The 12,408-nt window shown below is 46.0% G+C and overlaps 1 long non-coding RNA gene across 1 annotated transcript in view; it reads left to right on the top strand.

The window, feature by feature from the left end:
* LOC122182440 overlaps positions 1 to 12,408 on the top strand; it is a 35,327-nt gene that overhangs the window by 518 nt on the left and 22,401 nt on the right. The gene's annotated exons all lie outside the window — the stretch shown is intronic.

Genomic DNA, 12,408 nt, shown 5'->3' with positions numbered 1-12,408 from the left:
TGTAAGATTTGGCATTTCCTCGCTGTGTGGCCAAGGCACAGCAGAAGGTGCAGAATGGGGTTAAATCGGTTCTTTACCCATGGTTTGAGTTAATTCTCCTGTTTCAGCATCAGGATCTAGTTTTGCCTTTCATTTTCTCTTTCCTTCTGATAATTCTAGGAGGAAGGAACCAGATAATGGTTGAGCTAGGGGTGGGGGAAGGTTCCAATCCCTCTTGCAGAGGCCTGAGGCAAGCAGAAAAAAGCAGGGTCCAAAGCAGCAGTGTGTGAGGACACAGAAATGACAAAGCTGGCTGCTCAGCCCAACCCGCTGGCCCTGCTCCTGTGCCAAGAGCCTGGGCAGATGCTGTGAAGTACTCTCGATGCATGCTTTTGTTTTACCTGACATCTCCTTACATTTTCTATGCTTTCTTGTGTCTGCTTGCGCTCTGTCATGCCTTTAATACAGGGTGACACCTTGAGTGACATGTTGGCTTGTTTGAGTAAATGCTGTTGTTTGCTGGTCCTTCAAGGAAGATGCTGTGGAGAGAAAGGAAGAACCTGTTCTGCAAACTTAAAATGGGCAGGACTGGGAAGCATGAGCTTAAATCTCAGTAGCCAGGACTTCAGTTTCTTTTGCATGTAGCTTACCAGTGGCCAAGACAGCAAAGGGGAGCAAGCTGTGTGACAGGGATTTCTTTGCTGCTGATCACAGGGAAGAGAGGCTCATCTTGTGGTAGAAGCTACCTTGCGAGGCCCTTGCTAGCCCTGACGCTCTGCTTTCTCTGTAGCATCACATTTGGATTCCCTCCCTGCACCATGCCAACTGGCTCCGTCAGACTTCATGCTTTTCCCGGGCCCCTATCCTCCTTAGAAGGAATCCTTAGAGGAATCATCTAGAGGGGCTGGACGACCGGTTTTGGCTGGGAGCGCAGAGCGACCACACGAGGGTGCCAGTGCTGTTTACCTGCCAGGATTCGCTGTGCTGTGCAGTGAGCTCAAGGCTGCAGCTGGGGCTGTCCTCGGGCTCAGGCCGTGCTTAGACACTACCGTCCTGGGGATCCTCGTGCAGGTCTTAGCTGCTCCTATGTGTGCTGAGATGCAGTGAAGCAGGCCCAAAGGATGCAGAGATATAGAGACCCTTTACTAAAGGAGAAATGTCTGTGGGCACAGCTGCACCCCATGCAGACACACCAGAACTAACTAAAGTGCTGGGCTGATCCATGGGTTTCCACCTCGTCAAAGGCACACTGATGAGGACTGTGCACCCAAGTGCTTCACTGATGCAGCTGTCTTGCTGTGGGACCACTGGCAGCAGTTGCAGCTGTGAAATGGAGAAGAATGCCTATTGCCTTGGTAGACCCTAATCTCTAAAGCGAACACAGGATTGTGTAGGGGTCTGTGGTTAGCTGCTGGTCTCAGAGCTTAGGATTTGGGGTTTGTTTTCCATTTATTCAAATTGAATTTAAAAAAAAAAAAGAAACACCCTCAGTGATAGGAAAAGCAAGCCTACGGGCTGCCTGGGTAAAGGAAAAGCCCTTCTGTACAATAGCTCAGTGGGTAAAGCATCCTCCCCGAGGGAAGTGGAAAGCTAGGTTTGATCCTCTCCTCTGCCGGAGGGGAGTTGCAAACCCTGGTCTCCGCAGGACCCCAGAGAGTACTGTAAGCAGCAGGCTGCAAGCATGAGTTTTTCTTGCTTTTTCCTGTTATTTTAAATAATTAATGATTTGATGAAGCACTGAGTGTAGAAGGCAGGTGTCCTGTCTCCCTGGAGAGGAGTCTGTGCACCCGGCTAGACACAGACTTGCTCTCTCTCACAATGAATATTTAAGTGTTTTAGACAAATTGGAACAGAGCCAGCAGGAATGACTGAGAAGGGCTGAGCCTTCCCCAGTGGGTACCCTACTGCCCGAGGGCTGGGGAAACAGCACTGAATAGGGCAGAGAATAATCCCTGCTTGTGTGTACCTACTGTGCCCAGCTCAGCAACCTCCCAGCCCTAGGTGGCACTTCTGGCTTCTGCTACTCTTTCACTTCGCTAGAAGAGATTCAGAGATGGAAAGCTGTTTGGACTTAGCTTGTCACTGTCAACATCACTGTCTGCACCTCTCCCAGAACCTGAATCAGCTAGGATTGATCTCCTGTGGCTTTTCTGCTGCTTAATGCTGACCTCAGAGAGAAGTAGCACAGATGCCCTGGAAGTTTGCATCTGTGGGCTTGGGTGTTTCCAGCGGGCAGAAAAAAAAGCAACGTAGGCAGTTTCTTCCCTCCTTATAAAATAGGTACGTGTTCAGGTGTGGAAGGGGTAAAGACTTTCTGCTGATACTAATAACAGAATGTTGCAAGGATTTATTCACATGCTGAACACTTGCCTAGTGATCCATTTATTAGCTAACAGAACTAAAAGAGCTTTTGGATTTTTCCACTAATGTTGTACCATACTGAATGCCAGGGGGAGGTAATAATTTGAATTCTTCTTGCAATATATCCTTGATATTGACCCTGTCTTCAGAAAGGCGTTAAAGTTTTCGACTTTATTTCACTTGAAGAAAAATTTTAGTTAAGCTGGCTATGTGCTCTTTCTTGCTTAAAAGGGAAGCTCTCTGACATAGCATTTTGTGCCCCATTTTTATGTGTCACTTTAGGATAATCATTATTTTCAATCTCCAGCTTTCAAAAATCATGAGTCAGGTTGTTTAAAACCATGCCACGTTAAAATGTGCCTCTGTTCGCCCTCTGGTTTAGTTGTATACACAGTGATTTTAAAGTCAGTAAGATTTGCAGCTAACCATGTAATACAGCCCACAAACCGGTATGTGTTTATGCAGAAACAGTTGCTTACCAAAAGGTTTAGCAAATTGGACTTTAATTTATAATCTTCCTTTGGAAGCAAAACTGGAAGGTGACTCCTCCTGCCTGCAGCTGATTGCGGCCCAAGAAGCCAAGCCACTGCTACCCTGGAGCTGCCCTCAGCTGGGGAGGGAGACAACAGCCTCCAGCCCTGCAGGGTTGTATTGCCTGGCATATGCTGCCACAGTCAAGAAATTGAATATTGCGTGGGAAAAGAGACAACCACCATCCTCTTTCTGTGTTGATGGTCTGTCTTAACATGACCGGGTGTCAAGTGGCACAGTGTGCTGAGATGAGTGTGCTGTCGGCTCTACGTGGCAGCACCTTAACGACTTCCCTTGGCACTGTGCTGTGAAGCCACCAGTGATGCTGTGGGGAATTGTATGTTTGTGCTGCTTTATGTCCCTGCTGTGGGTATGAAAGGGGATAACTGTACAGTCTTTGTGTCTAGGTTTGCAAACTGCACTTTCAGATATGTCCCCTTAGAATACATGTTAGGGCTCTGTCTACATGTCTTTATGTGTGGCTTTATCTTATTATCTGTCCGGTCCAAGCTTTTAGTAGTTCTATAGGTTATTTTGCCGCTTTCTTTGTTAGCAGTGGGACCTGCAACAGAGCCAAAAATCTGGGAACGTTCCAGAAGTGCTCACAAACATCAGTTGTGTAGCTTCTTGCAGTCAGACATATGAAGCTTTCAGAAACCCTGGAAACCTGAGGAGACTCTGCGAACCCACTCTGGAAGCCTGAGGAGAGATCCATCACTTTCCTCAAAGGCTGCATTCATCTGCTTGCAAAGCTTCCACATAGGAGCAGCTTGTTAGAGGGACCTGTGGAGCTTGAAAATTTTGCCAGTAATAATTCAGGCCTAGTTCTGAAGTCAAATATTTAGTTAAACAGGCTGTGTGATGACTGGATTAAACACAGTGGGCATCTGAGCAAGCTTGTCACTTCATTTTTTTTTTGTCAGTGTCCATCTCATAAGCCTATAATTCAGTTTTTCCCGTCTCCCAGACTCTGCTTATCCTGTGTAGCCTTTCAGACAACACAGAATGAGGCATTTCAGCAGAGCTGCTGCTCCTAGCTCAGAAAGCAGCCTGTACCACAAAATGATTTTCTCTGTCTTCAGACTTAGGAAGAATCCAATATTATGGATTTGGGATGAAATCACATGTTAGAGAAATTGTTGTTTGTTTGTTTTTAAGTAAAAGTCTCAAAGATGCCAGGAAATCTCAGAGCAGTGAAGCAAGTCTTGCCTGGCAAGATGCCATGTGGGCTTGACACAGATAGTTCAATCCATGTTAACAGCTACTGGAAGTTGCAATTGGTGATTTGGACTTTCCTGTCCTGTCAGTGCCACTTTCCAAAGCTCATAGGCCTTTAAATCCCTTGAAAAGATGAATGGGCTTAAGCTTCTGTGTAGCTTTGAAAGTGAAGCTTACACTCAATTAACACAGCCGGCAGGGTTATTCCTGATGTCCGTGGCGCTCCTGCTGATCTCTGCCTTTCACACAATTTACTGTCATGATTTCACTGCGTCTTCCAACTCAGTTTATTCTCCTTTGAGTTGTAGTGGGAATGCTAAGTTGCAGTCTGAACCAGTGATTGAGCACCTGGTGGGAAGGAAGGGCCAACCAGGGAGAAGGCTGGGAGATCACTGGCGTGACAGCCTCAATCCTACAGTGATCACCAGGTCACAGCAGTCCTGTCCTTGTTCTGAACTGTACTCCTTGCAGGCAGAGATCAGCCTGGTCTTTCAAGACCAGGAATGTAAGACTGGTGTTCTCTTAAAACATTTTATATGTGAAGGAAAACAAGAGCAGCAGGGAAGGATCAGAAGGGCAGAAAATACTATTTTCTGAACAGAAGCTGTGTGATAGATCTGCTGTCCTGTCTCTTCCTGGTTTGAATGTAGTGAGCCCTTGGTTGCGGGAGGTGGGGATGGCTGCATCCTGTAAACTGAACCATAATTGGATGCTGCATCATAATCCCCTCTCTGACATGCCTGCAGGCCATGCTTTTATTCTCACTTTCTGCATGTGTAAAAAGAGGTCTGGTTTCTCTGGTTCCTGGGCCTCTGTCTGGCTCTTAAAGGCAATCTTTCCCTTGCTTTTAGCAGGAAAAAATTGCAGTTGAGATGCAGGGCTTTGTAACCATAAACCTCAATTGCTGGAACCTACTGCCAGTGGCACAGCTCTGAGCTTCTCCAATGTCATTCAGTAAGCCCGGTGTGAAATTTTAAGCAAAACAGAAAGTCTTATGTTTGAGCATACAATAAAATCACAGTGGAAGTGAAGAGTCAATAGAGCTGTGAAGCCATCGTTGCCTTTGTTTCTAACTCCATGCTAAGCCAAGGAGTGCAGCAGAAGCCAGCGAGCATGCTGTTGGGAGGCAGCCGTGCAGCTTTGGAAGTGTTTCGTTTCTGTCTCTCAGCAATCTTTTTCCAGAACCCACAACATCTGTCTCTGTCCCCAGCCACACGCAAGTGCACTGAAACTTTGTTCCAAAACTAATGAGTAATTTCATGGTCTTGGAATGAAAGGCAGTGAGAGGGGGCTGGGACAGCAGCTGGAGTTGTGTACTTTACAAGGAGATCTGTGGAGGTCAAATTGCAGCCTGATTACTTTTATTTTATTGCAGCCCACCAGGCTTCCCTTTAAAGTCTGCTACTAGAATTGCTGATGATCAGTGCAGAAAGCTCTGACACAGGCTGCTGTGTTCCACGGGCATCCTCACTACTGGGCACAACAAACAACATGGAAAATAATGACATCAGTGGAGAGGAGGTGGGGGAGCTCAGCTGGGCGTTAGCTCTGTTCATGGAGAGAGTACTCCTGATTGCAGAGAGTGCTCTGACTGTCCTGTCTCTGGTTTCAGAGCAGTGCACTCATAGAAGGAGGATTGAGAGAACAAACAACCCTGGGCAGATGTGAGATCACATTGCTTGAGTGTCTAGTGGGTGCACGTGATATGAGAACAGATATGGAATGAGCTAGCTCATATTGTAGCTGGTCTCAGCAGACCTTTAAAAAAGCCCAAACCCAGCTTTCTCTTAGAGAAGGGACAGGGTTATCTGTAGAGAGCAGTAATCTGTACAGAGTACAGGAAACAGAAGGCAGATGTTGTCATATGTTTATCATATGTTTCCACCACTGAGTCTTCCTCTGGGACAGGCTTGCACATCCCAGACCTTAGAGCAGTAATTGCACCGTTCTGTGGACTCACCATGCTGTGTTTATCCAGGACATAAGAACATACAGGGCTCTTCCTCCACCTGTCCCTCCTCCACCTCCACCTCCAGGTCCTTCCAGTCTGGAGAAGTTTACATTCACTTGCTGTGACTCAGCTATAGAGCTTGTTTAATCTTCATAGAATTACTCATAGAAAGGGAAAGCCAAATGGCAACTGGTCTGTGCCTGTAGACACCTGTAATTCTCCAGCTTTCTGCTGTGTATCTCTGGACAAGTTTCTGTTTATCAGCACTAGTACACTTATCCTGTTGAAACTTCTCTTTGCAGAGAAGGACTAACGAGGAAATTTTCTACCCCAAAGCTAAGAAGAGCACTGATCCTCCATGGCTGCTCACAGAGTTCCTGAAATGGGACTATTTCAAGCTGACACTTGACAGCAGTAGCAATGAGCTGTTGCCAAGTGGAGCAAACACCAGACGGATCCCAGAACGGCTGAAGAATTACTGCAACCCCTGAGCTGACTACTGTGGCCTGTGGTGAGCTGCTGCTGGTCTGCCTGGTAACGTGCTCAGCATTTCCAGTGGCAGTGGTTTGCTGGGGACCAGATGTTTGGGAAATTTGTCTTGTCATCTCTTTAGGCTTCTGTCCCATGCCTTGACTCCCTGCTGTGATATAAGGATGGCACGTTTGCTCACGTGAGACCTGCTCGTTGCTCACTTGCATGTGTTTTGTCCGCTGATCAGAACTCAGGGAAACTCTGATCCCTGGTCCATTCTTTCATTGCATAATGCATGGGTTATTCCATGTTAGAGAGACTGCATGACCATTAATCGCATCTGAAAATCTCAACCAAGATCTGCATAGGGAGGCTTTGGTTGAGAGGTAGGAACACGTGACTGCCGCTACAGCTGGGCCCAAACCAGTCTTTTCCATTCCAGCCTCATTCCATCTAAAAACCACAGCACAGCCCTTCCTGCACTGCACAGGAGAGCACAGAGCAGAATCCAGGTGGGTGGGCTTTGCAGAGGGCAAGGAGGGAGCTCAGGCCTGGAGCAGTGGCTGCGTTGGAGTTACAGCAGTTTCTTTTCTTTGTGGGACACTGAGGTTTGAGTCCCTGATGTAGACCTGTCAGGAAGGGGGCTTCTTGGCCCCAGACCTAGCTCTCCCTTATCAGCAGCCTGCTGCTGCGTGAGGGGCCATACCAGAGTTCTGCTCTCCTATTTTGCTGCAAACCCATCCAAAGAGCTTTGATCAGAATTGTTCCGTGGACTTTCAGATTTAAAGCTGGGATTTCAGTTATTTTCTGGTGGAGGAAAAAAATATTTCATCGGAAAAATTCCAGTGTAGCTCTGGTATGCTTTCAGCTGGCATCCTGCCTGCCCCTCTCTGAAAATATTACTGATTATGAGTGCAGGCACTTCTTGTGAAGCTGATTGCTTTGGTTGCAACTCTAGCTGAAGTATCCCTTTTCCCTCAGCAGATGGTAGGAGCTGGCCTCTTGTTACATGGCACTGAAGTGACCCTCTGGGGCTGCCCTTCGTGGGAGAGGATGGCTGAGCCAGGCTAGAGATCCCACAGTATTTGGAGCAGTAGCCACTGCCCTGCTGCTCCAGCTGCCTGCTGGAATAATTGCCACCGCCCCCAGATCTGGCAGGCGTGTTTGCAAAAAGCTCTGCAGGCAGTGGAAGCAAGCTGGTTTCATCATGACAATGTAGTTGTCCTTTTAAGGGAAAATCCCCTCCGGGAGCCAGCCCTCAATTACCTCCTGCTCCAGTGCCTTCTTGCTAGAGACGTCTTGTAATGTGGCTGAGTTACATCCACAGTGCTCTGCAGCTGAGCACCTCACTGTTTTGGAAAAAAATACAATTACACTCTGCTGGCTTCTGCTGTTTGCTAGTGATTGCTGAATCTGGAAACTGCAGGGAAAAACCAAAGGTCTGGTTCTCTCATCAGTGCAGAAACAATCTATGGATACTGCATCTTCAAACCCAGGTGCTGTAACTGTGGTATTAGTGGAGTCCTACGCAGATACAGTATTCTTCCGTGAAGAAGTTTGTTAGAAGATTAGGGAGCCCTGGGTAGTACAAGACTGGTGATAATTAGCCACCACGAGTGTCTGCTAAATGCCAGGAAACTGGGGTAGGCAGTGGCTGCATTTCAATTTGCTCTTATTCACTGTGGTGAATGGGAGGGGTCCTCCAAGGGTCCTGATTCGAAGGCCTAAAAATTCCTTCTATTCTACTGCCATGTCTCGTAGTCCACAGGGGAGATGTCTAACTGGGACGGGGCTGCTGCAGAGCTTGCCCTCCGCTCTGTCGCAAAAACAGAGTGGGAACATGCAGTGCTGTAGAGAACACTCTGTGCTCTGTCTGTTCTATAGGGATGGTGGCTTTGGCTGCAAGCCCCCAGATTTACATCTCTTGTGTTCAGCACTGAAAATAGTTTAATTCCAAAGGAGTTGTTTGCCAGAAAAACATGACACTCTTGAACGCAAACATCGCAGGAATGAGAGCAGACTCCTGAAGAAGTTCTAGGGGGTGCTTCTTTCGACATCTGTAAATGTGCTGTGATTGTGTTTAAAAAAAAAAAAAGATACTCTCCCTGGGCGGTAGCAGACACATTTTAAAAACCAACCCCATACCTGCACAGCTAAGGTTTTCTTGAGCCAAATCTGATGGAGTGCAGCCCATAGTGTGAGAGGACCATCTGAGAATGAAATGATGGTCCTTGGAGGGCATGGTCACAGAGAAGTCAGGCTGGGCCCCCACGCCCCATTTTGAAGACTGAAATGCACAGGAATCCTGTTCTCTATGGCCAGAGCAAGACTGGAAGAGCTTTGCCATCTTCTGAGTTTTCCCAGACGTTTAAATTCTCTTGCCCCATTTAGATCAAGGCAAAAAATAAAACTTTTTGAAAACTTACATACTTACAGAAGAAGACATGAGGTAGCTACAGGAGTTCCATCAAAATATCTCATACTGTTTCAAAGATTTGAAAACTCCCAGGGAAAAGTAAAAAAAAGAAGTGAATTAACTGGGATGTTGGACTGGATCCCTGTGGGTCCCTTCCAACTTGGGTTGCTCTGTGATTCTGTGTTGAAATTGTGTTTTCAAAACTATCCACTTTAGAAATATCAACTTTGCAAAGCTTTTTTTTTGTACATTTTTAAATCTGGGACGCTTTTCTAAATACATATTTCTCTGTTAACAGTTTTGGGTCACTGCTTTACTCTGAAAATGTTTTGCCGGGAAATTTCTTGTCAGTAAATCCAGCGGGTCCCTGATTTCACAGTTGGAGGTGGGTGGTTTTGATCTCAGATGGACAGAAAAGCAGGAGCATGGCTAAGCTGAGAGCAGTGCTGTCATTCGAATACATGACTGTTGCTTGAACTGACAACCGTTCAGAAGTTCATTAGTTCTTGGCAGTTGAAAACAAGTGAATTAATTTGACTGGCTCAGGAAAATTCAACCCCTACAGTTGAAAATTCAGCATTGGTTCAGAGATAGCTGAGAGAAGGCTTGGTGGCTCGGACAAGAAGGCTGACCACATGCCTGGGACTGATGCTGGCAAACATAGGTTCAGATCTGTATCTACTGTGATCTCCCTTCTGACATCTAGCCGTGTTTTTCCTTTGAGCTTCATTTCCCCTTCACCGCTGTTTCTTGCAAATACGAGCAATATGCTGAGCAGCATTGTGCTGTCATGGTGATGTGGTCTAAACAAACGCAGAGCACTTTGCCAGTATTTCAAAACTGAAATTCTTGTTGCGAATGAGAAAGCAGAGGAACTTGCTGTTTTTTTTGTACGCTTTGTCACCTGAGACTCTGAGTCATACATGTCTGCTGGACTTTCAGAGATCCTCTTGTGTTTTATCAGTTTCAGTGGCAATATCTCTGTGCAGTGACAGCTTGCACATAAAACTGATTAGCATTTTCTCCTTTAAGCATTTCTTTCTGTGCAAGGTAGGTTTCTTTGAAAGGGAGTAACAATTTTCCTCCCAAACTACTTGAGTTTCTTTGAGTTAAAGGGGAAAATACTTATATTGTTAAAAATTTTACTAAGCATCTGTAAACCATTTAGAGATCAAGAGGGAAGTAAATACTTCAAGAGGGGGTAAGGGGAAACCAGTAACCAGGTTTCAAATATCCTCATTTCTGAATATGGCCCTGATGTGTCGTTCTGAGGGGAAGGAGAGTCTGGATCTGTTCTGCATGTCTGCCACATCCTTGCCCTGAACAGGAGCTAGCGCTTGGCATGTACACAGCCTGCTGCCTTCCTGCTTTTGACCCCTTCTCTAGAACTCTACTTACATTCTCTGATGGCTTTCTCTTTTACACCAGAACATCTCCAAAAATAATTCAGGTTCTTATTCCTCCTTTAAATGAACACTATGGTAGATTTAATAGCTGTCTGTAGTGCTTACGTCATATCAGTGTATGGACTAGGAATAATAGCTCTTCAACCAAAGAGGCAGGATTTGGTGTTCCATTCCTGTTCCTACAAAGTGTTAGAAAAATCATCAAAAGACAAATTCTCAGCATTGGTTTTTGTTGGCTTTGTTGTTCTTTCTAAGAGTACGTTGGCTGCTAACACTGTTCAGGTTATCTAAATTTTGCTGCAAAATGTCAGTACTGCACCAATTAAAAAAGAACAGAATTTACTGCAGGAAAATGGGTTTGGAGTCCAGCACTTCAGGAACCGTGTGCCTTTCCCTCATTCTGCAGGCTGAGAATCTCCACTGTCTCACCAGGAAACACCATAAAGTCCTCATAGAGGAAGATGGTATAGAAGAACTGCCAATAATGGTGGTAGTTTTGTGGGGTTTTTTAATTTTTTATTTTTAAAAAAGCTAGTTCTTTGTTTCCCAGCATTTTAATTTCATTCACTTATTTTGAGTCATTTCCCAACTTTGAAAAACGCCCATGTTACAAAGCATAAACTTATCCTCTATGGGGATGTGGAAGCTGTCCCATGGATCAAACAGGGGTGAGGAGTTAAGAGGTTTTCTAGGCAGCAGTGCAACTTATGGAGAGCTTCTATCACCACAGCACCAACCTTTCTAGGAAAGAGTTGTTCTGGCAGAGAAGGGGGGAACGAGATGAGAAACTAAGGGGGCAGGTCTGAAGCCTGGAGCAGAAGAGGAGAAAGCTGGGGAGAGAAGGGCAGGCTGCTGGAGGTGTGAGCAGGGCCAGCAAGGGATTGCTCAAGCACTGTGTTGTTTGTCATCCTGCAGCTCCAAGAGTCACGCACCAACCGCAATGAGAGAGCAAACAAGATTAAGGAAGTGAATAGCCTCTGGGGTTGATTAGCCACTGAGTCTGGTTGCTGTGGCTTCTGCCTTCTGCAGACACCATATGTTTGCAAAGGACCTCAGGCAAGGGTTTAATCTGCCTTTCCGGGCAGAAGAGGAAGGCGGACCACCCTTCTTGCATATCTGCTTTTAAGAGATCCTGGTGATGGAGGTCCTCCTGCAAACCCCATTCCAGAATACCTCCACTCTGAGCTTGGAAGACCTTCCTGAAGAGTTTAGTTCTCTTTGCTGCAAATTAAGCCAACTTGATTTTTCTTTACACAACAAATATGGTAAGCGACAGACAACCATCTCGTAGTAACCTCTTACAAATGGGTAATATTCCACAGAAGTTGTCTTCTCATCTATAGGATTGAGCACCAGTGCTTTGTACGTGATCTCCAGTAAACGTGCACTAAATTAATTTTGCTACACTGTTTCTTAGCCTCAGTTTTGCAAACTATGAAGTGGCCCTGGTGGGAGCTCAGGGAGAGGGGACCAAGGTCGAGCAGCAGGAGGTGCCAGCTGCCCTCTGCTCTGTGAGGGATATTTGTCAGACTGGGTCACTGATACTGAGAAGAGGAAAGGATGGAAAACACATTGCTTGAAGTCCCTCACATTGCCCTCAGAGAGCAGACTGCTGCTGAGAATGAAATTGTTAATGCTTTGTAAATCACGGCGGCAGTTTTCACAGGGATATTACGGGTTGCAGAGCCATGAGGTAAGGCACTAGAGGAACACAAGTTTCCTGGAACAAATTAAGCACTGGCTTTCTGAAAAATGTGAGTTCACATGGCATAACAAAACAGGGATCTCTGTTCTCTGAAGACAGTGGATATGTGCTGTGCCGGCAAACTTTCTGACTCTTAAACTGGAAGGCGAAATCTTGGAGAGCTTTACTGTTGATGATTCATCTTTAAGATAAAACACATTTTTTAATAGCAAGAATAGTAAGTCATCACAGCAGACTAGCCAATGCTGTAGTAAATCCTTTGGCATTCTGGGACTGGAGGAGTTCTTTCCGCTCTTACTTGCAAATTACCAAATTCTGCAGGATCGCTGGGTGAAGCATAGGACCCCCACTCTCTATTTCAGATTACACA

The sequence above is a fragment of the Lagopus leucura genome, unplaced genomic scaffold (assembly GCF_019238085.1).
Source record: "Lagopus leucura isolate 7727_CA_CO unplaced genomic scaffold, USGS_WTPT01 Super-Scaffold_100015, whole genome shotgun sequence".
Classification (NCBI taxonomy): domain Eukaryota; kingdom Metazoa; phylum Chordata; class Aves; order Galliformes; family Phasianidae; genus Lagopus; species Lagopus leucura.
The sequence above is the reverse complement of the archived record's forward strand: the minus strand, read 5'-3'. Positions and strand labels throughout refer to the sequence as shown.